The sequence below is a fragment of the Rattus norvegicus genome, chromosome 14 (assembly GCF_036323735.1).
Source record: "Rattus norvegicus strain BN/NHsdMcwi chromosome 14, GRCr8, whole genome shotgun sequence".
NCBI lineage: Eukaryota > Metazoa > Chordata > Mammalia > Rodentia > Muridae > Rattus > Rattus norvegicus.
The window spans coordinates 60,500,818-60,528,240 of record NC_086032.1 but is presented as its reverse complement, the minus strand read 5'-3'; the positions used below and the strand labels follow the sequence as shown (position 1 = coordinate 60,528,240).

The following is a 27,423-nucleotide window of genomic DNA, read 5'->3' as shown; positions in this document are numbered from 1 at the left end:
GTTCTAACAAAGGAACATCCCAAAAAGGAGCATCCTGACCTTTCTGTTTGGCACCTGGGCGATTATATCTGGGCGATAACATCCTTGAATCAATTCCTGGTTTTTGTTCCTGAGGGCATAAACCTGTTTTCCCACTGTATTTCCTGGAATTTTCCACTCGGTGGACTTGAGGTATATATTCTGTGAACGTCAGCAGTAAAGCTTTGGCATTCTTGTAACACGAATGACCTGTGTTGCGTCTTTTTGTTAAATCCCGCAGGCATACTCCCTGTTCTAGGTACCGTGATGGCTTGGGCGCTGTTAGAAGGCCAGCCTGTCCTTTGCTTTGACTTCAGACTCCGGATTTCCTATCTGTGAAAATGTAACTTTTTGTGTCCTTAAGCCCCTGAGTCTGTATAATTTTTATTGTAGTCCCCAAGTCTAATACAATAGTTCTAAGGGCTTGTGAATCATGACATGTATCCAGTGCTATTCTAGCTAATAGCGATCCCATGGTACATGGAATAAGAAAAGCCACTCTGTTCACAATTATAGAGGTAAAATGGTAAAGGAGTCCACACACAAAGCAGGGCAATATCTCATTATAGAGAACACTGTGAGGAAGTGAACACCAGTGACTTAAAGACACTATTTTATTGAGGAATTCTGGGAAGACCTAACACACTATGATTGAATGGAGGTCTTAACTGAAATGTAAAATCTACTTAAGTGATTATCTGGAACAAACATGTTTTCGATCACAAAATCACGAAATCACAAGTAGGAAAACTGCTTCATATAAAAATACTAGCATTTTAAAGAATTTTGGGGTTGTTTATATTGAAAACAGTGAGAAGACAACTGCGTAAGGTAAAAGAGAATAATTAATTTAGACGGATAAAACTTTAGTATCCAAGAAGGATTTTGGATTTTGTTTTATACTTTGGTAGCTACTTAGTATTGCTATGATTAGGAACTACAATTATTATTCCTGTATAATGGGGGATTTTGATGGGTGTAAATAGCTTAATTCTTACTTTTAAAACATCTGGCTTCTGTGCAAGTAAGAAAACTATGAGGGTAAACAGCTAAGTCTGAGAAACATTGTGTTGCTATAGGGAGTATATGGTGATAGATTTATCTTGAATGTGAACAGTGGGCGCCCTGGAAAGAATTCAATTTCAAGACAGATTTTGGTGTAAGAGAGAAGAGAAAGATTATACAGACATGGCATGCAGTATCAAAGAAATGTTAAGGATTGAAGATGAATCCTAAATTGTTTGGCTGAAGCTATTACCAAATAACACTAGTCGTAATAATAAATAAGAAACTACATTTGAAAAACCATCATGCTTGAAGTGTGGGTCTTGGAGACAGTTTTTCTGAGCAGCAGGGAAATGGAATGGTAATTTCGAATCAAGTGGTATTTGGAAAAGTTAGTCTTCTTATATTTTCAGTATACGAGTTCTTTAGATGTGTTTTGATGATGAATACTGTCAAGTGGAAAGGTGCACATGAAATCGGAAGGAGTAGATTTAGCTCCAGTCCAGAACAAATGGTCCCACATTAGGAGCAGAAGGTAGAACACATGAATACTTATGCAGCCTCCTTAGTCAGCTGGCTGGTCTAAAATTGGAAACTTTTCTAATTATCATTTCAATTATCTTAGAGACAAGTGCAAATAGGATGAAGAGTGAAAAGAACTTAAAGTAGAGAATAAAAAGAAATAGCTAAAATGGGTCAAAAGTATAAAGAAATGGGGATGGTGAGAAGGCTCAGCGGAAAAAGTGCTTGCTCAAGCATGAAGAACTGAGTTGGGAGTCCCCATATCCCACTGAAACCTAGAGCTTCATAAAGTACATTTGTGACTCCAGAAGTTGGAGGGAAAAGTAAGGCAGTTATGTGGAGGCCTGTGGAATGTGGGGACCAAGCAGACAAAAGCTATCTTAGAAAACATCAGGTGTAGGGAACTTCTGACCGACTGGGAAGCTCCACAAGAATTTGCTGAGTAAACACCCCATTCTAGAAGTGTCACAACTGCAATGAGGCGAGAGATCCACCACTACCCTCTTTACAGTGCCAAAGATATCTCCCTGCCAGAGCTTGAATGTATGTCATACTTACTAGCCAATAGATGTAAACGTCAGTATGCTCAGCCAATAAGTTTAAACTGTAACCTTGCTGACGTAATCTGTACCCTTAAAATGGTATAAAAAAGTATGTGCCTTTGTTCCTTGGGGTGACCTCTGCCTGATTGCAGAACAAGCCTAGTGCACTGGACTAGTAAAACCTCTTGTTTATTACGTTGATCTCTGTCTCTCTGTCTCTGTGTCTCTGTGAGTGGGACATCCTAGACTCAGGACTCAGTGGACTTTTCTTGAGTCTTACAGACCAGCTGTCCTCGGAGCTTGCTGGCCAGTTCCTATAACTAAACCTCTAAGCTCCTGCTTCATTGAGAGACTCTATGTTAAAACAAATAGTAATTAAATGAAAAACTCAGAAGAAAACTCAGAAATATTCACTTGCCTGTGTCTCTTCAGTAAATCTTCTAATCTCATACATAAGGACGTGGCTATTCTTCGTATGAAGATACTATCTTTTATGTTTTGCATTGGTGATTAAATCTCAACATTCACTCCACAGCTGACTTGTTGACACTAAAGCGTGCTATCAGTATTGATAGAACCCATTGACAAGCTGTATAAGCAATATAAATCATGGCAAATAAGTTGATTTAAAGGACATAGCCACATTCTAATAAATTTAGTAAAGAAATTTTTAGATACTTTTAAGAGAATGTTCTCCTAATTTGTAAAATAGCATCCGAATCTTATTAGACTTGATACTCAATGTACATTTATTTCTTTTTAATGTAAAACTATTCAGAAAAACTATGCAACAGCATGGACTACCATTTATCTAATACTCATAAGTAGAATTGGATTCTTTACACATTGGTTATGATTTTGCTAGAATCAAATATCTTCATAGTTTTTATAAATTTGTTGTTTCAGGTTGTTTCTTATTATAAAGCAGCAAGGGTATTTAATTTTTTCAAAACTCAGCTGTAACATATGCATCATGAGCCAAAGTAGCTAAAAAATAACTTGTCCATTTTTAGAAATAAGCTGTCATTTTATATTGGATCAGACTTCTTCTGGATACTTTGTCTTTTCTGTTCTTATACAGTAAGAACCTTAAATCTGAAGCCTGTGATTTATTAAATATTATAATAGAGATTTGTCAATGAAGAGAGATGTTTATTTCTGGTTTGGGCTCACATGTCATCACAGGCTGCTGAGAGAAATTACATTGTTGGATTTTATTAGAGCACTGTGAATTTTTGTCACAGTTAAAGATCAATTCATTATTGAGAGCAACAAATTAGTAGGTTATGTATTTTATGCCTTCTTCTACCTAATGTTTTATTTATTTTATTGATGGCTGTTTGCTAGAAAATTGGTGTGTCACTGTGCTTTTAAAGTATCCTCCAGTTATACTTTACTTCACTTCATTTTTATTATTAAAAATTGAGGAGAATTTTGAGTTATTAATTTCCAGCTTATTTTCAACAATTTGTTTTTTTAATGCTTTGATTGAGACTTAAATTTAGAATACAGAACGCTGTAGAGGCATCTCCACACAGTCCTTAGGAATAAGGAGACTACAAAATGAATTATTTTGAGTCCACAGAAAACAAAACTTGCAAAGAAACTGAAGTGTAGGAAAAAAATGACTCCTATGAATGATAATACTGTAAAAGATCTTAACTTTGTCAAAAACAGAAGAATGATATGGCCATTTTACCCATGGTTATCCAGCTATCATATAAAAATTTCATCAATTTCTAAAAGCAAAGAACAGGTTAGCAATTCTTTAGAGCTGCAGAAGGGAAAGCAGGTCATGACCACTTACTCAGACATCTGCATCTGGGTCGGTATTATGTATTGGAGGTGAATCATAGGACACTTTCCTTCATGAGGCAGGCACTAAAGAAGTAATCATCATTGTAGAGAGGACTATGAATAGGTCTAGCTACCACTTACTTCTTCTGTTATCTTGTAGAGAAACTGTGGGGGAAGTTGTACATAGTCAACCTACAAGACTTTGGCAAAGGTTCCTTGCTTTTACAAGAGGAAGGTGGTAAACTTCATCAGAGGGAGTCTGCATAGCCTCCCACACCTGGGCAGACGGTCCTAGCTGTTTAAGAAAGCAATATGAGAAAATTGTGGAGAACAAGCCAATAAACAGTATTCATTCATAGACTCTTCAGAATCAGCATCTCGCTCCAGGGTTCTGCCATGAGTTCCTGCCCTTACTTCTTTAGTTGATTGATGTCAGGCTATAAGATGACATCAACCTTTTTTTTTTCCCATCAAGTTGTGATCACGGTGCTTTATCACAGCAGTAGAACCATAATTATCAATATAGCAACCACAGTTCAGCTAGCAAATTCTCTTTATAGATTGTAAAAATAAAAATGTCAAAGAATTGAAATTACACAAAGCACATCTTCTGAAGATAAAACAGTGAAGCCAGAAGTCAGAAAGATCCTTGAAAATGCTTAATGAGTGTGCTAAGAAAATGCTTACTTTGGGTGTCATGAAATTGTAAGCAATAGGACGAATGGAGAAATGCCATTTTAGTAGAGAGTTAAATGTTTTTGCTCATTGAAGAATAAGTCAAGATTATGAATAATCAAACCACTGACACTGACAAATACCCATAGTTATAGCCAGAATGTATGAAAAGCTGTCAGACGTTACAGTTAAAGAAATAGGTATGCTAATAAAATTTTATTGTAGACGTGAACACGCATTTTCCTAAAAGTAGGTCAAAGGGCCTTTAAGGAACATGGGAGAGAGTCAACGTCAATATCCACTGGGGGAAAGAATATTTATATCAGAAAACCACACTAGTGTGCAACTGTCAAGATGTAAAGCACGTGTAAAGAGAAGAGATATTTCCAGAATAGCGGATAGCTGGAACTCAGTCTGTTCTTTGTTGGTTGTATGAACTTGCAAGACTTACCAGAACATAGTTTCAGTGTTTACCGGAGGAAAATGATGATATGTCAACCCATAGCTAGGTTTTATTTGAGAGCATAGAAAACATACAAAGAGGAGCTTGAATAATTATTAAAACAACCACAAATAACCACCACAAAAACAAAATATTTTGTGGTAAAAAGAAAAGGTTATGCTGTGGCCATACTGTGGTTGAATAATTTAAGAGATTTTAATCACCAATATCATCCAATATTCTGAATAATCTAAAACATGAATTCATGTTTTACCACCCTTGCAGAAAAGACTATAATATGCTTCCTGTCTATGAGAAGCTTGAAATTCAAAATAACAGAGACAGAAATACAAGTATTATCAAGTATTTACATTGGATTTACAAGATTGACAGAAACACCTGTCTCTCTCTCTCTCTCTCTCTCTCTCTCTCTCTCTCTCTCTGTTATATAGTGGACTGTTGTGACTATGAGTGTATCCATGTGTCAAAATACTTAAGACTACATATAAAAAGGTTGAAATATGGGAAAACATCACAATTATTTTCCTAGTTGCTGGAGCTAAAGTAACTGGCTGTGTAATGTTTCCATCATGTCCATGCTCTCACCAGCATTTTTTGTTTGTTTGTTTATTTATTTTTGATATATAATTCTCCTAGAAGTAAGACAGATGCCTAATGTAGTTTCAACTCGCATCTCTTAAGGGCTATTGATACTAAATATTTTACTTGTGCTTATTGGCCCTTTTTGCTTCTGAATAAATGAAGTCTGAATAAATGAAGTACAACTTTCATGTAACCCAGAAATATCACTAATGAATATATAGCAAAAGGATATTCCAGCAGTATATTACACAAATATATGCATTTCCTATTAACAATATCCAAGCTATAGAATTAGACTAAGTTTCTGTCAACTCATGAAGAAAGTGATTTTATTTTTTTTAGCAAAAGAAGCCAAAGAAGAAGAGTAAGTAACTTACTGGATAATGGATGCAACTGGAAATCATTGTACTAAGGCAAACTAAGTCAGACACAGAAAGGCAAGATACTTATGTTTTTGCTCTTTTGTGTATTCCACGTGAAAGCAGAAGGGAGAACACAGAGAAGAGGAGAAATAGGAGAGAGAAAAGTGTAGGAGGACTTAGGAGAGGCAGAGAGAGGATGGGTTGAATATAGTCATTGTGTATCATCAGTAGACGTCAATAAAATGGAAAAAGGGTATAAAAATTAGTGTAAAAACTAAGTATAAATTATACTTTATCAAAATTGATATTACAGAAGTAAGAAAACTGTAGAGAAAAATAGGGTAAAGACAGTTCAATGACATACAGAATCAAGGAAAACCTTAACACAAACTAGGATTATAATAATAAAATTGGCTGTTTGGCCTGAGGAGAAAGTTCAGTGGATAAAGTGATTACAGTGCAAATGTGAGGACAAAAGGTTTTGGTCTTTAGTCCTATATAAAGATGAACAATGTAGTCTATAACCCCAGAGGTCTTTGTTGGGGTGTGGAATTAGTATATACCAGTAGCTAATACATATTACTAGCCTGCATATGGAGTGGCATGTGGTAGATGACCCTGTCTCCAACAAGGTGGAAGAAAAGGACAGACAGGAGACAGAAAGGAGGCCTCTGACCTCCATGTGTGAATCAGTGCATGTGTGCACCCACATCCACACATGAACACACACACACACACACATACACACACACACACACACACACATCATTGTTACCACCTACACATCAACACAAAATGGAAATTCATAAAAAGGTAAGTAAATGTGCTGCCTTTTCTTAGGCACTGGAACAGAGTTGGGCTGTGTATAAATTAGAGTCCTTGTTTTGACCGTTCCATTAAGACATTCATTCATGATAATAAATAGCAACAACATATTCTGGATTTGAATTATTCTATGCTTGTTAGGATAAATATCAGCATAAATTATTTTCCTTATATAAAAGATATCAGGGAGAACTTTAATGAGAATATTAGATTTCATCTCAATTCTATAGTTTCATTATTTATTATTTTTAATACCTGTAAATATATCTTTTCATAATGCAATATCCAAGTGCTTCATATTATTTTGTACACATGTAAGGTGTTCAGAGACATTATGCATATTTGCAATGTGCAGCACACTTGTGGGTACCATTAAGCCTTTTCCTTTCCAAAGATTGTATTGTTTCCATAGTAACAAATGCATTTCAAAGTGAACACTGACATTGGAATCACTCAACTAGTGCTCATAGGACTCTGGGTTGGCACCTTAACTGCAATAAATTCTGCTAAGAAAAGCATGTTAACATAGGCTTCTTGTTGAATGTTCCATCCAATTTATTTTTTTCTGCAAGAGTATATTCACTACAAATGAAACCATTCATTTAGTAGTATAATGATAAGAAATACGTATTTATCATTTTTATTTATTACACCTCCACTCTAATGTTATTTGTATATTATGACTTCACTCATTTATTAATTCAGTATATAATTGTTGAACATCTACTGTGTATGGAACATATACATTTGCATATGGTTTTTTGATATAAGAATCTTAATATTTCAGTATTGCTATGAAATATATGATTCTGAATCATTTTATAGACAATAGAAATACAATTATGGAGTCTGTGAGTCCAAGACAAAGAGTTAGATTTGGCATCTGATAAGGACTATATTCCCCAGAGAGAGATGAACTATATAGTACAAGGCAGAGAGGGGGAGAGCAGCAGACTCTACCACTGTGTGAAGTGGTTTTTATAAGGGCCTTAATCAATTCACAGGGAAGAAAATCCCATGTAACATTATCATACTGAGTACTGGATTTGGTACCTGAATTTTGGAGATAACATATTTCAATGGCAGTAGAAGGCATTATACAAGGTATTTTAAGGGCAGAAAAACAGAAAAATGTGACATAAGCTTATCATGATTCCATATGGAAGTTCTCCTGATCAAGCATATAGTATATAACATCTTATATTGACAATTTTCTAAAAGATGGCTTTTCATATCTGAATACTTTTTTGTGTGTGTTAAACCCAGTCTCTTCTGTTTAGAGTTTTAGTGGTCAGTGTGGATGGCTACTCTGAATGCAATGGTTATGAGTTCAGGATAAGGATTTGGCCATGTAGTTTCAACCAGCTTTTAGAGATTAAAAAAGTTTAGGGAACATTTTTGCTTTTTCTAACTTATGAGGTATTAAGAGCAATATTCTCCAGGGACCAGTGCTAGGGCTCTGTAGACTTATTTAACAATATTTTATTATAAATGCTCTGCAAGAAGGGGCACTTAATGAGATGATCAAGTTTACAGATGAAAGCGCGGCCTCCTGGGTTGAGAAGTGCCAAGCTAATGGGAAGAGACTTCAGTTATTGCCCAGGAGGCCATGTGTGTGCTGAGAGTAAGGGTAAGACAACTGACGAACAGACATGCATAAAGCTTTACTTTTAGTCAAATTAATTCAGACTAGACAGATGAAATTAAGACCTGTAAGTGGTGGTATGACCCAGCAAAGAAAAAGTCTTTGAATAATGATTAGCACAGGATATTATTTCTGGATAAAAGAACAATTCATTCTTGATTATCATCAGTAATAATAATAATAATAATAATAATAATAATAATAATAAATGATGAAATAAAAATGATGAAATAAAATGAGCTTGCTCCTTTGCTCTTGAATTCTTTATGCTGTTTTTGGCTTTATACCACAAGAAAGAAAGAGACAGAGAGAGAAAACCTTCCTAAAGGAATCTGGAAAAAAACCTGAGGTTTTGAAATTATTTTGAATTCAAGAGTAAATGTGTGAAAATATGGGTTGAAAGGGTTCTGGTAGATTCTAAGAAAAGAGTCAAATGTGTAGAAGGACCATCCCCTTGTCAAATTCATTATTTTCTAATTAAGCTCATATTTTTTGAACGTGCTGACTTTACACTTGGCAATTTTATAGGAATGTAAGATTAAATTCAAAATGCCTTTTATGAGGAAGAGGATTGAGGCAGTGGAAAGACCTTCCTTGCACTTCACCCTCTCAAAACTCTGGCATGCAGTACTGGCTTTCTCCTTTAGGGAGCTTAGGAAATGAACTCCCACACAGCTCACCTGAATTCACCCAGATAACTTTGATAGTCAAAGATATAGCAAAGCTTTAGGCCTCTAGCATATACCCAAAGTCAACGCTCATTTTCCTGTAGCATGGACTTGGTTCTCAGTAGATAGCAAATAGAGGGATGTAAATGCAGCTATACACTCAGTAGTTAAACCTGAACTTGACAGGAGAACTGTGGATTGCCTAACACTATGAAATGGAGTCTCCTAATTGGAATTACTATTACTATGATAAAACAGTGTGAAAAAACACAATAACCCACTGTAGCCTACAAATGTTAAGTCACACTTTAACACTGAGGAGAGTCAGGGCAGGAACCTAAAGGCAGGAACACAACAGAAAACTGCTTATTGCCTTGTTCTATTTGTTTTCCTCTGCTTGCTTTCTTACACCATATAGGACCACAAACCAGGGTTGGCATCACTCCCCAGCGGGCCAACCCTGCCATATATCAATAATTAATCAAGGAAATGGCCCACCGGATAATCTGGTTGGAGACATTTTCTTAATTGAGTTTCTCTCTTTCCCAATGACACTAGCTTTCATTACATTATCCAAAAATACAAGGACTTCATTGGAATTTCCTGGAGTATACCATGAAGAAAAGCTTTTTACTAATATTTATTATCATTAATTATTATTATTGATACTATAGCTGTGTGTAATTTGTCTCTACAGGATTCAAATATCAGAAGCTTGGTTGCCACTGTGGCATTTACGAAAGCTCTTAATTCTTTGGTGCCAGGTCCCTGGAAGGAATTAAAGTAGTTTTTCTGCAAAGCAAAGTTAATTCTTACAAAAGTTTCTCATAAAAGAGCATTCTCCAGCATCCCTTACACCCTTTGCCAATCAGAATGCTCCTTCTCTCCAATGCACCTCCTGTTGCAGTACCAGTTAGTGTTAGATTGTGTATCAAAGAGGATACTTCCCAGAGAATGCCTATGCTGTTTGTCATTATGAATGACATAAATGTCCACTTATGGGTTCCTATTCATTATGGTAATAAAAATGGACTAATAAAATAGGCTTCATGTCTATTATTATGAAATAGTGCAAAGACCTAGTTAAATTATATTGAGAGATTTATTGACTTACAAAAGATTTCAATACTTCAAGTGAATTATTTTCTTTAATATTTATGGTGATTGGCCCTACATAGTCATATGTCACATCTATATCTATATCTATAGATATGTGATATCTATAGATATAGATATAGATGAAGTACTGTGTGAAATTTTGATAGCTAATTTTCTCTTTCTAGACTTTCTCATCTTTACCCATTTTGAGACACAGTTTATTTTGTTCACTCTAAACCATTTTAGGCATAACACTGTGCATGTAGCTGCTCCTAGCCTTAATTTGCTCTGTAATACAATTGAAATTAGTGATGTTGATACCTTCAAAGTTTCATTCATTGTAAAAAACTGTTTTCACTATCCTTTTTTTTCATATAGAGTATTGTTCTTCCGTGGTCTTGATTAGAGTTACACTAAGATATTTTATAATATCTGTAGTTATTGTGAAAGATTTGTTTCCCTAATTTCTTTCTCATTCCATTTATTGTTTGCATATAGGAGGGCTGCTGATTTTTTTGAGTTAATTTTGTATTCAGACACCGCTGAAAGTGTTTATCAGTGGTAGGAGTTCCCAGATAGAAATTTTGAGGTTAGTTTTATATATAGAAAAATATCATCAGCGAATTGTTATACTATAATTTCTTCCATTCTAATTTGTATTCTCTTGATATCCTTTAGTGACTTTATTGCTGTAGCTAAAACATCAAGTACTATATTAAATAGATATGAAGAGACAAACGGCCTTGCCTTGTCCCTGATTTTAGTGGAATTGCTTTAAGTTCCTCTCCACTCAATTTGATGCTGGTTATAGGCTTGCTGTATAACGCTTTTATTGTGTTTGGGTATGTGCCTTATATCCCTCCATGATCTGTCCAAGACTTTTATCATAAAAGGATGTTGGATTTTGTCAAAGGCTTTTTAGCATCTAATGAGATGATCACTTACTAGATTTTTGTTTATTTGTTTAGATGGTCCATCAATGGACTTACATATGTAAAAGCCTTTCTGCCTCTCTGTTATGAAATTTACTTAATCACTGAGCATGGTGGCTTTGATGTATTTTTTATTGGTTTTACGAGTATTTTATTGAGTAATTTTCCATTGATGTTCATCAGGGAGATTGGTCTGAAACTCCCTTTCTTGGTTGAGGCATTGTGTGGTTTAAGTATCATCCTGACTATGGTATCATAAAATAGATTTGGCAGTGTTCCTTCTGTTTATATTTTATGAGATAATTTGAGGAATATTGGTATTAGCTCTTCTTTGAAGGTCTGGTAGAATTCTTCATTAAACCTTCTGGCTTTGGATTGTTGTTGTTGTTGTTGTTTTTGGTTGGGAGACTTTCAATTACCACTTGTAAATATGGGTCTATTCAGATTGTTTATCTGATATCTGATTGATGTGCTAAGTGGCATCTACTAAAGAAATTGTTCATTTCATTTACATTTTCTAATTTTATGGAGTATATGTTATTTATGTAACATCTCATAATTCTTTGGATTTCCTTGTTGTCTATTGTTATTTCCCCTGTTTCATTTCTGATTTTGCTAATTTGGATGTTGTCTTTATGCTGTTTATTCAATTGTGATAAGTGTTTTTCTATGTGGTTGATTTTCTCAATGAATTGTTCTATTTGTTTCCTTTTTTGTTTTGTTTTTTATTTAAATCGTGAGTTTGATTAATTCCTGCTCTCTACTCCTCTTGGGTGTGTTTGCTTCTTTTTTTCCTAGAGCTTTCAGGTGTGCTTTTAGGTCACTGGTGTGCAATCTTATTAATTTCTTAATGAAGGCACTTAGTACTCTGAACTTTCCTCTTACCACTGTTTTCGTTGTGTCCCATAAGTTTGGTTATGTTGTGCATTCATTTTCACTGAATTCTAGGAAATCTTTAATTTCTTTCTCTATTTCTTCCTTGACCCAGTCAGTGGTCATTGATTAGGGAGTTGTTCAGTTCCCATGAGTGTAAAGTCTTTCTGCTGTTTCTGTTATTGTTGAAGTCCATCTTTAATCCATGCTCATTTGATATGATACATAGGGTTATTTCAATTTTCCTGTATTTGTTGAGACTTGCTTTGTGACCAAGTGTATGGTCAACTTTGGAGAAGGCATATTCTTTCATGTTTGGGTGAAATGTTCTTTTGATATCTGTTAGTACCATTTAAGCCTTAACATCTGTTAGTACCATTATTTCTCTGTTTATTTTCTCTTCAGATGACCTGTCTATTGGTGAGGATGGGGCATTGAATTCTCCACTACTAATGTGTGTGGTTCAATGTGATTTCTTTTACACATTTGGGTGCCCTTGCATTTGGGTATTGATTTTCAGAATTGAGATGTCATCTTTGTTGATTTTTACTTTGACAAGTATGAAGTGTCTTTCTCCATCTTTTTTGATTAATTTTGGCTAACATTCTATTTTATTAGATATTAGAATGGCTACTGCATCTTGACTTTTGGATCTGTTTGCATGGAAAACCTTTTCCCAGACCTTTGCTCTAAGGCAATGTCCATCATTGTTGCTGATGTATGTTTCTTATATGCTGGAAAATGATGGATCCTTTCTTCTGCTCCATTCTGTTACCCTGTGTCTTTTTATTGGGGAATTATTTTCATTGATGTTGAGAGATATTAATGACCAATGATTGCTAATTCTTGTTATTCTATGTTGCTTGTGGTTGTGTGTGTGTGTGTGTGTGTGTGTGTTCATGTATATATGTGCATGTATGTCTGTGAGTCCCTTCTTTTGGTTTTGCTCATGCTAAATTATTTACTTCCTATGTTCTTGGGTCTAGTTCACCTCCTTGGGTTGAACTTTTCTTTCTAAAATCTTCTGTAGGGGTATATTTGTGGATAAATAGTTTAAATATGGTTTTGTCATAAAATATCATGTTTTCTTTATCTATGATGATTGAAAGATTTCCTGGGTATAGTAGTCTGTGCTGGCATCTATGGTCATTTTCTTGTGCTTCAGTTCTGTTAGGATATTTAGGTCTCACTGTAGTGAGGTAGCTGGGCTCTGGGGGTGCCATAGTGCCCTGGCCTTCAGCCATCTGGGTTTTGCAGCTATTATCACTTTACATGCTGATTTCTGCATTTATCTTTGTCAAATATTTGGGGTTTTTATGTCCCACTCCCTGGTTTCTGTTTTTTCTTTGTCTTCTGATGACTGGTGAGTCTTCAGGTACAGTAGAATGTCTCCCTTGTGAATTTTTGACCCGTGTGGTCTGCATGTCTCTGGGGTTTTGGGTACTAACCTTTAACTCTGAGGCACTCAGCATCAGTTTGGTCTGGGCCCTTGGTGCCAGAGTCACCACCAGGCAAGAAAATGGAGTCGTGGGTCTAGAAATTCAGTCCAGGGGGTGAGCAGTCAAGGACTTGGGCCGAAGTCTTCTCTCAGTGTCACTGGCAGGCATGTCATGTAGGCATAGTTGTAGGCTGGAAAATGGAGTTCAAAGGACAAGGTGTAGTTTGCCTCTGTTGGGTGTACTTTACGGTGAGTTGGCAGGAAGGAGACTCATGGTGTGTATATTTGAATTGACATATTATATATGATTTGCTTTAAATTTTCTTTCCCCAATTTATAATTTTAATTCATTTTCTGTATTGTATTAGTATTCATATAAAAAAGTTGAAATAAAATGTTACTATGTCATATATTCATTAGATTTATTGGAAATTCATTCATTTGATATACAATTTTAATTTATAAATATTATATCATTAACAGTGTCTTAGTATAGTTGAAGCCTCATAACTTTATATTTCTAATGCAATTTATTTGTGATTAAAGTCAGTTATTCTCAGTAGATGTTTGTGAACTGTGTTTAATTTAAGAGTAATTTCTATCTCTTTATTAGGTATGTTCTATCTTCTATCTTTCCTATTGAAAAATAGTGTTCTTCATTGTATTCTTTCTCCTGAATGCAGCTAGTTTTGATTTTTCAGATTACAAATATCTGAGATGACACAGGACTATAGCCCCAGAGATTTTGCCTATTCTTGGAATACGTTGAATACTTTTTCACATTTTCAGCACAGTTCCCAATCGTTTGGTCAGTATGTCGATGAGAAGCATTGGAGTTACGAATGTTTTCTGGGGTCACATGTTTTGGTGGACAAGAAGGATCACACAGAAAATCTTTCAGTCATGAAAGGTAGTTCTAAAGCACATAGATTATATATTGTGTGTTGCACATGTGACTTCCATAAGAATACAGAAGACTTACTCAGGAAATTAATTGGGCTTAATTTTCCTCCTTTGCCTCAGCTCTCTTTTCTCTGGCCTTCCTGTTCCCCATGATCACACTCCCAAGTAAAACACTGGATTGCAGGAGTTCCCATGAGTCGTTTCTTCCATGGCATTACAAAACATTCTCTGCATATCAAACTCATATTTTACACGTTTTTATTTTACTCTTTTGTTTTTGCTGTAAATTGAATTTGTTCCTTGAGACTTTAATGCTATAGAATATATATTTTTTATTCAAACTTCCATTGTTGTTATTGTCAAGCTTGTATGTGCTTTGTTGTAATGCTTCTAAATATATTCAAATTTTCAGAGTACGTAAATTGATTCTACTATACAAATGGTTTTAGATGTCAAGATTGCATACATGACGTTCACTTCTGCCTAGGGTGGTTCCTTGTTTTGCCATGCTTTCTACTCCTTAAGTCTGGTTGGCATGAATTAAAGAAACCCCTTTGTTCTCCTGGTTTCTGACTAAACCTCATTATTGTGTTTTACTGAACAAATGCAGTGAGGTCAAGGAGTAAGATTGGGACATTCATTTCCTTGCTGCCTATTTAAAATTTGATTTAAAACTCTCTCATTCTTTAAAAACTTATTCATCTCCTAAAAACTTGTTTAAATCGTTTTATTCTTACTTTCTTTAAATAATTTCCATTTCTTAGACTTCTGTTGGATGTCAACTCCACAGCTTTCTAAGACAACTATGCCATTTCTCCTGTATACAGTGTACAACTTTGCAAACCCATTTCTTTAGTAAACAAACTCAGCTTCAGTTATTCAAATTTCTCTGTGACATATGATTTCCTCCATGACCCCGAAGAACATGTGATTTCCTTTTTTTACGATTGCTTTGATTACTTTTAGTTGTGGCATGTGGTAACTTCATGTTTTAAACATTCGAAAAGTACTTTTCCTTTTCTCTTCAATGTCAAGTTTCCTATGGTGCAATATGCAGCTTACTTTGAAGACATGGCTCCGTTCGGGGTTGTTTACAATTGCTTGTTACAGACTAAATGGCTCTTACTTCCTGCTTACGGCATTTACAATTCTAACGCTTTTTATTCGGATCCTTGAAAAAGTCAAGTAGTGTAAATTCAAACTCTCGATTTCTGGAAAATGCATAGCTGTAACTATCAACTCAAAGGACAATTGTTCAATATGAGCCCTTGCCAAACACATGCCCTTTGTCCTTAATCTCTGCAACCCACTCCATATTGAAATTGCTTATTACTTTCCTGTGCCAATAGGTGGCTTTCTCTACATTTCTCCAGTCTTTCACAAAGGAGGTAGTGCTTTGATGTAAACATCTTCTCATGTAATTCTACAGTATCTCCTCATTTCAGACAGGGCTAATAACTCATCTTTCTATATGAACCTTAAATGTTTGCCTGTTTAAAGACAAAGCCAATACATGATGACATTAGCAATAGCCAAAAGTTATATCTAGCTTTGTATTACTTTTTGTTTCAAAACTTATGAATTTCTCCATACTTTTCTAGTTAGAATTCAAAAGGGTATTTATTCTCTATTATCCTATGGAACGATATGCTAGCCATAAATATCAGGTTGTTGAGTTTCATTGATAGAATGAAGTACTATCACACTTTTTCACTAAGGCAAATAATAAATATTATACATTTTTCTAATTGGAAACCATAATATGATTTTGTACCATTTAAACATATAACATGTACTAGGCATGTAACAAATATTTATAATTATAGACGGAACTGAAATAATCAGTGAAGTGAAGCTTTTTTTCTGAGAACATATTTGAATCAAAGCAAACTAGATTTAGAACTGAAATTGTGAACAATTAGAATTTAGGATATTCAGTAATTGAGGACTAAGCAACATGATAAAGTCAGAATTATATTCTGTGTAGCTATAAAAAATGGTAAAATAATAACCACACTGGTGATTCTAATTGTACATTTAGGCTATTTTTCCAGTTAATGTATTTTTATTTAGCATATAAATGTTTTATTTATTCTGGATTAAAAATTTGAGAAGGGTGGGTGGCCCCATCCCTCAATCAGGGGCTGTGCCTAACCTCTAGATATAGTCTCACCAGGTTCTCTCTCCCTTTTGCTGGGTATTTCGGGTAATGTCATCCCTATTGGGTCTTGGGATTCTCTTGCTTTCCTGGCATCTGGGACTTTCTGTTGGTTACAATTCTTTTTTTTTTTTAAATATATGGAACGCTTCACGAATTTGCGTGTCATCCTTGCGCAGGGGCCATGCTAATCTCTGTATCGTTCCAATTTTAGTATATGTGCTGCCGAAGCGAGCACTGTTGCTTACAATTCTAACCCTTTTTATTCGGATCCTTGAAAAAGTCAAGTAGTGTAAATTCAAACTCTCGATTTCTGGAAAATGCATAGCTGTAACTCTCAACTCATCTCTCATTGCTACACACCTCTTTTCAATTTCCTGACTCTCTGTACATCTCCCCCAGTCACAAAAGAATACACATGGTAGGTACTCACTGATGAGTGGATATTAGGAAAAAAGTTCAACATACCCACAGTACCACTCACAGACCATATGAAGTTCAAGGAGAAGGAAGACCAAAGTCCTCTCTCCTACTTAGAAAGGAAGCAAAATAATCACAGGAGGTAGAGGAAGAAAGGAAGGAAAGAGGAAAAAACAGGGAGGCAAGATCAGGTGCAGGATTTATCTTATTTTTAATTATGTATATGTTTAGATCTCTGTATATGGTATGTGCTCATGAGTGCAGGAGGCAGGAGACATTGGATCGAGTTACAGATGATTGTCAGCTGCCTATCATGGGTGCAGGGAAGCAAATGTGGGTCCTCTGCAAGAGCAGTATAAACTCATCAGCTGAGCCATTTCTCCAGCCCCTTGTACATAGCTTTTCTATAATTTGATGAATCTAGATTAAATAATGCAGCAGGATTAATAAGCATTTGACTTTAATAAAATATTTTGACTTCAGTCAAATCAAGCAAGTTCTGTCCTTTCTGATAAACATGAAAGATATATATATATATATATATATATATATATGAATGACAATAAAACATGTTTAGTTTAAATAGGAAAAGCCTAGCTGAGGTAAGGAGGCATTTGGAGAATAGTCTTTTATTACACTTGTATATGTACTTTGAAACATTATAAGTTAAATAAAGTAGGTATAAATCCTAAAGTCTGTTCCATCTTTAGGAAAAAATAAAATTCAAAAATATGTGAATGGTCCATTACAGACCAACTCCAAGCAGATATCATGAAAATAAAGTGGTTACTTTAGCTAATCAATATGGTGAACACTCTTATTATCTTGAACATTATATCTATCTATCTATCTATCTATCTATCTATCTATCTATCTATCTATCATCTATCTATAGATGAATCTACCTGTCTGTATAGATATCATATATATGAATGATACCTTCAGGCATAACTCTACAAAGCTTAAACTTGAATAATTTAACATTGTGTCTCTCATCCTATGTTGTGGTTTGCCCTGAAGCTATCTGTATTTTGATGCTAATTCCACTGCCCCAAGGACAGCTGCCTAGTCAGTACACAGGAATCAGGTGACTTCACCAGAACCTTTTCCCCATTGAATTTGTAAAGTACAGGTGAGGGGCAGGTACTCGATAGAAGGAGACCTGTCATTGGAGGAGAAGGAAGGATGGACGGGAGAGAAGTTTGAAGGAAGAGGAGGAGACTGGAAGAGAGGGAGAGACAGGACAGAGACGGAGAGAGGGGAGAAGCCATGGCAGGTGATGTTAAGATTCTGCTCTGTGTATTTACAGGTTGTTATTAATGTTGCTAAGGGATGGATGGTACTGGGCTTTGTATGTTTAAGTGGGCAATTATATCTTACCAATTGGATCTAAGATTATTGTGTTCTTTTATGTGAGGGTTTGAGTGTAGAAAAATGTGCGGCTAGGCTGTGTTTCCACCAAGATATCTAGCAGATATCTTGGGGCACCGTGGTGCGGACCTAGACAAATAGACAACTACTATTTTTTATTTTTATATTTTTACAACAACAATCCTAGGTGTAGGAGCAAAGGTGGTATTCTTTGACAGAAGGCACTTCATCTCAGTGTATGAAACAAAACACCATCCATTATAATAAATGAAAAAAAGATTCTTATTTGCTTCAAAATAAAAAAATAACTATTGCATCCTAGAAAAGTGAAGGGCAACATATGAATTACAGGAATAAAATATTATATTTTTAGAAAAACTTCTGAAAATTACAGTAGAATTAATGTTTTTATTCATGATTAACATATTAATAATAATAACTTCGAAAAGCTGAGAACAATTTCAATTAATTTAAGTCATTTGAACACAATATTTTGAGCCTATCTGTTTAAGCTAAATATTTATAACCAAAGGTTCACTCATATTTTCAGATCTGAGGCTAGAATCATAAAGCCCATCTTAGTTACGTTTAAAAATTGGTAAATTCTTTGAAACAAAAGAAGAAACTTTATATTTTATGGCCGTTTTAATTTGAAAAATCAGTATGACTCAGCAATCTTAATACACAGAGACAGAACAAATGCATATTATAAATATACATATGTAAATACTAAAATAAATACATCTCTGTGTGTCTACAAAATACTTCACATACAAATATACTGATAGCTTCTAACAATTTTATTATCTAAACAGGTAAAATTTAATATGAGTTGGATCTTGGAGAAGCTAAAGGAAACTATAACCAGAATATATTGTATGAAATACTTCTATTTTTAATGTAAAGAATTTAACAAATGACAGCCACCGATGAAAAGAATATTCTGGAATCTACACTCTTATATTAATAAGTGAATAAGTATTTAACAATTATGTAGATGGAGACAGCATAACTCTTTCTTATGTAACAGTTCTAATTTGAAAGGAAAAGTAGAGAAAATTACAATGTGGGCATTTGGCCATCATAATAATGTAAGTGATTAAGGGAAGATTTATCAATGGAGAATTAAAAAAAAAACAGTGAAAATGTGAAGAGGCCTTATTAAGTTGCACAACCAACATTTCATGTTTTTGTTCATCTGCATGATGGACAGACAATTATATAACATCTTATAGTTGCATATATGTGTGTGCAATATCATATATATTTCAGGTTATCCTGAAAATAGAGAACTGTATTTAGTGTGAAGAGGAAAAGTAGGAGGAGTGACAAGCGAGGGCGATGAGGAGTCAATGTGGCAAAAGTCCATGACATACTCGAACAAAAGTGTCATAAGACCTTCACGTTGTACAATGAGCTTACACTAATAGCTTTTTAAAAAGCAGGATGAGATCTAGGATACTTAAATTGGATCTTAATTAATCATCTCAAAATATACCTATTAATTATAAAGAAAAAATAGTTTTACAGTGGAGAAACCTGGGAAATAACCCATTATCCCAGCGATTAAAGCTAATAGCAACAGGAAAAGAACAAATTCTCTTCACATTTCTTTTGTTAGAACAGCCTAAGAAAGACAACACCAGTGTTTCTGTGATGCCCTGCTTTATTCAAACTCCTCGTCTAACTATGGGAACTGTTATGCAAAGGTAATCCAAGAGACTAATATTATATAAAATAATGAACTCTCAATCTTTCAAGGTTCAAGAAGGAGGAGACAAGACTGAAAAAATTCTTCAGACTAGTGGGAATGAAATGCAGATAACAAATGAATACCCAATCATGGACCGAGTTACAAATAGAGAATTTATTTTGTGCATATACTGTAATAAGAAAACAGATGAATTTTGATTAAAATGCTATAAATAATAAATTCCAAGGTTTTTCTGTTTTTACCAAAGGTCTTCTTTCAGTAAATATATATTATTATATCTTTGCTCTGTAGTACCTCCCAGTGTATGACTTGGCCTTCAGCTGGTAACATGATTGAGAAGTGAATGGCTCATTAGAGTGCTAACTTAATTAATGAATTAAATCATCAATGATTTCAAGCTGAATGGGCTGTTAGGATTTATGTCTTTCAGGAAAGAGATCACTAGGAAATTTTGAGACTCTCATTGATTCCTTTCTTAGTTTCTCTACTTTTAGCATCATATAGGTAAATGCCATTTTTTACTACATTGTCTTTTTATCAGTATATGCTGCCTAACTTTGGACACAAAGTAATTAATCTAATTAACCATGAACTGAAATGTCAAAGACTATCCAAAACACATAAATTTATCTTAATTTGTTAGCTTGGTTATGTTGTGACAATGAAGTCAATATGACTGTCACATATACATAATTACAGACAATGAGGTCTCATATCTGAGTTTACTATGCTTGCCTGTTGGAAATTTTACTCACATAAAAGACATACATGAACTTTCATAAAAATCAAAGAATTGATAATCAAATTGGTAGAATCTTTGCTTTTGCAGAATCTATATTAGTGGAATAAAATGAGATTTTGTATAACTGAAAATAAGTCATAACTCTAAAGTTATAAAATTTAGAAACAAACATTAAGCTTTATATTCATAAATGATATCAATTTAACAATGTAAAGAGAAAATATTTTAATAGAAAAAATCAAGAATGATAAGACTAACAAACCCCATTGACCAAGAAATGTGAAGCTTTATTTTCATCAAAAAAATCCTAAACAATTAAAAGACATGTAGATATAATTGAGCAGGTAGACATTTCTCGTTTCAGGATAACAAAATATCCTGAATATATATTTATTCTTGATTATTTTATGTTTAGTGTGATTAGGGGTGTGTGTGTGTGTGTGTGTGTGTGTGTGTGTGTGTGTTCGTGGATATGCCTGTGTGAGCCTCTGTAAACAAATAAACATTTACTTGAGTGGATATACAAATAGAAGACAGAGGTTAATACCAGGTTGCTGCCACTTTTTTGTTTTAGAGAAGTCACTGACTGAATTTGGAGCTCACTGATTTAACTAGATTGGCCAGTCAGCAAGCACTTGTAATTTTTTCCCATGTAGCCCAAGTTTTTGTGTCATAGGTAACTACATCAGTTTTTATTTATTTATTTATGTATTTATGTATTTACTTATTTATTTATTTTGGTGAGTGTTGTGGAGCAAAATCATGTTTTAGTGCATGTGAGGCAGGCCCTTTACTGATTGAGTTATTTTTCCTAAGTAAAATAGTGTTGATTTTTTAATCAACCTTTTCATCCCTGATAATAGATGAATGATTCTGAAGTTAATATAGAAAAATAACCATAGAGGCATACATAATAAAATCTGTAAAAGTGGAATAATTACAATCAATAACCCTACCATGTATAAAATAGAAGTATGCTCAACTTTGTGCATAATACCAGAAGTGCAGATTGAACTGGAAGTGAAGTAGCCATTTTAACTAGTAAAACTACAATAATTCAAATCCTGGCTATTTGGCAAATGAGTACTCCAGCAGACATTCACTTGTTCTTCATGTATGTTAAAAGAAAATGTCATAAATGTTAAGATAAAGATATTTGTTAAAACTACACATGCATTTTAACTATAAAGAAAGTAATCGATATTCATGAGGGAAATTGGTCTGAAGTTCTTTCTTTGTTGGGCCTTTGTGTGGTTTAGGTATCAGCATAACTGTGACTTCATAGAATGAATTAGGTAGTGTTCCTTCTGTTTCCAGAACACACATGGTATGTACTCACTGATAAGTGAATATTAGGAAAGCTCGGAATACCCACGACACAACTCACCATATGAAGAGCAAGAAGAAGAAAAACCAAAGTGTGGATGCGTCAGTCTTAGGAGGGGAACAAATTAATCACTAGAGGTAGAGGGAGGGAGGGACCTGGAAGGGAGAGAGGAGGGGAAGGAAAAAGGGGGGCAGAATCAGGTGTGGGAGGAGACAGGGGAGAAGTACAGAAGGTCAGAAAATTGAGCAGAGGTGTGTAGCAGTAGGGTGTGGGAACTGGGGATAGCCACTAGAGAGTTCCAGATGCCAGGAAAGCAAGAGGCACCCAGGACCCAACAGGGATGACGTTAGCTGAGATAGTCAACAAAGGGGAGGGAGAACCTGTAGAGACCATAACCAGAGATTAGGCATGGCTCCTGTTTGAGTGATAGGGCCACCCAGTCATCTCAAAAAAAATATTAACCCAGAACTGCTCCTGTCTAAAGGAAATATGGGACAAAGAGTGGAGCAAAGACTGTGGAGGAAATGCCACCAGAGACTGCCCCTCCCCCCAACTTGGAGATTCAGCCCATCTGCAGACACCAAAACCAGGCACTATTGCTGATGCCAAGTTCTTGCTGACAGGAACTTGGTATACTGGCCCCTGAGAGGCTCTGCCAGAGCCTGACCAATACTGATGAGGACACAAGCAGCCAACCATTGGACTGAGCACAGGGACCTCATTGGTGGAGTTAGGGGAAGGACTGAAAGAGCTGAAGGGTTTGCAACCCCATAGGAAGAACAACACTTCCAACCAACTACACTCCCCAGAGCTTCACCAGAGCATACAACCAGGGACTAAACTACCAACTAAAGAGTACACGTGGAGGAACCCATGGCTCTAGCTACCTATGTAGCATTACCTTATCTGGCACCAATGAGAGGAGAGGCCCTTGGTCCTGTGGAGGCTTGATGCCCCAGAGTAGGGGAATGCTATTGTGGTGAGGCAGGAGTAAGTGGGTGGGTGGGGGAGCGCCCTCATAGCAGCAGGGGGAGGGGGATAGGATAGGGGGTTTTCAGAGGAAAAACTGGAAATCGGATAACATTTAAAATGTAAATGAATAAAATAACAAATAAAATGTATATGCAAACAACAACAATAAAAAGAAGGTAATACATTTTTAAGGAATAGGCATTATGTACATCTTCAATAAGGAAGCTAGAGTGAATACAATCACAGAGGGTAAGCAATGCATAAGGGTTGGGGAAAATGGATGGATTGCTTTAGGAAATTAAAACAGATGGATAGATACAGAGGTGACAGGAAGAAGAAACGCAAATGGGGAGAGAGAGCAAAAAGGTTAGGGAAGGACATAATACAAGGAAGAACAGCACAAACAAAGTGCCATTTCGGTCGGTCATATGAAAACCAACCACAGTATATATATATATATATATATATATATATATATATATATATATATATATATATATATATATATATATGTATGTATGTATGTATAAAGGCGATCTAAATGAAATCTCCAAACAATCGAGCAGATAGAGCTTAAACTGTATATCTCATCATCATAAAATTAAGCTTCTAGTCTGGCAATAGGTTACATCTAATTGAGTTCTTGGCCAAGGGAGTCTAATAGTAACTCCCATACAACCCCGCATTTTGCTAAGGATTGACTGTTCTCCACAAACTGATGGATGGTAAGGTCCTATTGCTGAAGACATTTTCACAATTCATTTAACATAGAGAAGTTGAGTTGATGTCTTCATATAGTCTTTACCAGTACTGACTAATGTTCATGGTATTGGAACGTATTTTGCATGCTACCAAAGCTAAACCAAACCAGTTACAAACTCTTCAATTTACAAAGATAGCCAGCCTTCAAGATGCACTAATTTTATAGTGGCACAAATCTTGTGGGAGTCAGCAACCAATAGCTCATTGGAGTTAAGGCCCGGTTCATGAGATAGAACCTGTCATTGACACTGCTGGGGTGACCAAAACCCAAGACTAGGTAGGCTAGGGACCTAGAGTAGAATCAAATACTGCTGTTCTGCTAAAGGCCCACAAAAGTAAAAATGACTCCTGATGGCATTTTGAGATACTCATAGTCCAGTGCCTTGCTAGTCCACCATTAGAAAAAAGTTTTGTACTGCAGTAGTTGGGGACAAATACAGAGATTGATTGAGACAATATACAAATTATAAGAGACTTTGGAGTACAAAGGCTTCAATAAAATGTCTCTGACAACTCCTCCTCTCTGGGTTCTGGGGACCCTGTGTAGGAAGATGCTAAAAGAGAGAAAGAGCCAAGGTAAGACGGGGTGGTCATTGAGGACACCAAAGAAACAAACAAGGTCATCTGTGTGCAGCAGGACAGACATATAAATTCACAGAGACCCTGAACAACTTACACTTGGCCTATTCTGGGCTTAGAAAGACCTAGGCCAGATGGAGTCCTAGCAGTGAGAAGAGAAGTGGACACATGTTGGGCTTCATACTGGAGGATTTCCACAGAGCTCTCTGGCCCGGCCAGGTGCGAGGTAAAGAGGAAAGAACTCAAACCGAGAGGTGGAATCGCATCCGCTGCCTCGCAGGCTGCCTCCACTTGCTCCACCTCCCTCTCCACCGCTGCCCTTCAGTAGCTCCAGAAGGCTGGCTAGCCAGTGAGAGGTGCATAGGAGCTTCTGGCAGCGATTTCAGGAGAGCCGATCTCTTCCCCAAGAGGCAATGTTACAGCTCTTATAATAGAAGCGCTCAGATGACAGAGTATTTCTTGCACACCTTTAATCCTTCTGAATAGGATTCTTATATACAGTTTGGGGAGGGTCAGGGTCTGACAGCAGGTACTTCCTATTGGCTTGGTCTGAGAGCCTGGGAAGACCTTATCTATGTGAGGGAGATGTGGTCCTGCTTCTAAGTGACTGATGACCACAAGCCTCTTTACAGGAGGCTGGAGGTGAGGACTGTAGCTACATGAGAGGGGCCTGGCTTCCTGGGAGTTTAGAGAAAAGCTTACCGTACCTTTCAGGGTCACCAGGGTTTCAATCTTATCTGGACTGGGAACCAGGATACCTTTCACAGCCTGCTGCCCCACAGACACAAGCCTCCATCCCTAACCCAGGAGCTATGTTCAATAGGTAACTATTGCTCGCAAATGAGAAACTAGTTGTCTCCGACAGAATCTCACTGGGGATGCAAACCAGTCTTCAGGGCAGGACCCAGGTCTAGCAATAGATGACTAACAGAAAATGAACTCAATTGTGTCTTTGGATGTTCTTTGTCTCAGAATGTATTCTCAGAGGCATTTTTCTTTTAACCTTGAATGATCTTTGGGAATAAATTATGGCTTCCAGATGTGTTATGGGATTCCTCTGTGTGTGTCTTTGCATTTGTAAGTGCTTTTTATTCTTCTGTTTGTCTTTTATTAATCTTACTTTATTATTATTATTTAGATGTATGTGTTTTTTCTAATAAGAGAGGGAAAGTATATGGATTTTTATGGGAGGAGATTCTCGGAGGATTCTGGGATGATGGTTTGAATATTCTTGGCCCATGTGAAGGCAGGCTACTTTTGGGAGGTATGGCCTTCATGGAAGAGGATGGTAGGTGAACTCTTAGGGCTCCTAGTGCTCAAGCTCTGCCTAGTGTGGGAGATTCAATCCTCCTGGCTACCTTTGGATCTAGATCCTCCAGCATTATCTCTGCCTAACTGCTACCATGATTCGCCCCATGATGATAATGGACTTATCCTCTAAAAATGTGTGCCAGGACCAATTAAATGTTGTCCTTTATAAGAGTGGCCTTGGTCATGGTGTCTCTCCACAGCAAAACAATGCTAACTAAGAAGAGGAATATATTGTATAAAAGTATTTTTTAAGATAAAAGAAAAATTTTTAAAAAATGGACGATAAGAATATAAGATGATTTATTCAAGAAGATGAGCACAAAGATGCACACCTACCCATAAAGGATGACACTATTGTAACATTGTTTGCAATGATAAAATATTGTAAATAGCCCACATGCCCAAGGAGTGAGTAGGAAAGGATATTCTATATAACATATCCAAAACATATAAAGGGCTGTACTGCTGCTAACACACATAAAGTAAAATTCTGAAATCAAAATAAACAGTGATGTGCTATCCTCAGGTGAAATAAGGTAGTCCTCAGTTGACCCAAATTCCAATTCCATTCCGTTTGTATTATGCTTCTATTATCACAGTTTAGCCAAATGGTTGTCCTTATCAAAGGAAGCAAGCTCAGTTCCTGATAATTACTTAGTAGAAGGTGTCATTCTTTGACAACCCTCGCACACTTACCTAAAAATTAGATAGTATCCCATTTCCTTTACTATAAAATCTGCCTCTTAATGTAGCAGTGTCATACCCATTCCTGAGTACAAGCTCTATGTGTCTGTTCAAGCATTCTCTCAGGGGGTTGTGGATATATAGAAAAACCTGTCAATCTTATTTGTCAAATGCTAGGTGCTGCCATCATTACCAGTGTGTCCCCCAGCAAGACTGCAATGCCCATGGGTGGGCTGAGATGAACAACTTCAGAGACAGTTTCAGGGAGTAGCATCTGGGTTACTGTATGTGAATAACCACGTACGTAGTGGAGGCTATCGAGTGTAATTTGTTAGCACATTACCTCATATTGGACAATGACTGCTCATTGCAGCAGGATCTCTATGCTGAAGAAGTATGTGAAAGAGTACATGGAGAGTGCAGACCGGTTCATAAGCCAGCTACTAGCTAGTCATACTACTTCAGGATTCAGCATTCTTACTTCTGGGCATACTCTGGAGCAGGGTGTGCCACGCTTCTTGTTTAGTGGCGTAGTGTGCAAGGTGGGCTGGCCACTATGCCATGCCTACATTTTTTCCCTATGGTCTCCCAGTCTATACCATCTTGCTTTTCTGAGAGCTGAGCTTCCCAATCAGTAAGCGGGATAAGCCAACCAATATATTACATCTAAAGAACTAATAGCATAAGCACATAGATTATAAGGGCTATAAAAACAAAGAGGGTATCTGGGTGTGGGGATAGTGTCATTCCAGATTTTTGAGTCTTTTCTTGTAGGACCCATATCAGGAAATAGGTTAGAGTCATTGGCCAACAGCTGAGGATAAGGTCCTCTGATGGAGACACCTGGAATCAGGGAAGGCTATGTACCAATGCCCGATAATTTTCGGCACAGTCATTATTAAGAGTCTGCACAGTAGGCAAACACATGCATCCCTCGTGACTGCTCAATTTCATCTGCTTCATTGGTGATGTCAGATGTACAGGGTCAAGTAAGCCAGGCAGGGATCCAGATGGGCTGTGGTTCACTTCATAGAA

The 27,423-nt window shown here is 36.2% G+C and overlaps 1 non-coding gene across 1 annotated transcript; it reads right to left on the bottom strand.

The window, feature by feature from the left end:
* Positions 1–16,640: 16,640 nt before the first annotated feature.
* Positions 16,641–16,744, bottom strand: LOC120096738 (U6 spliceosomal RNA). The gene has a single exon (XR_005493576.1). It is a non-coding gene; the product is annotated as a U6 spliceosomal RNA (small nuclear RNA).
* Positions 16,745–27,423: the final 10,679 nt, after the last annotated feature.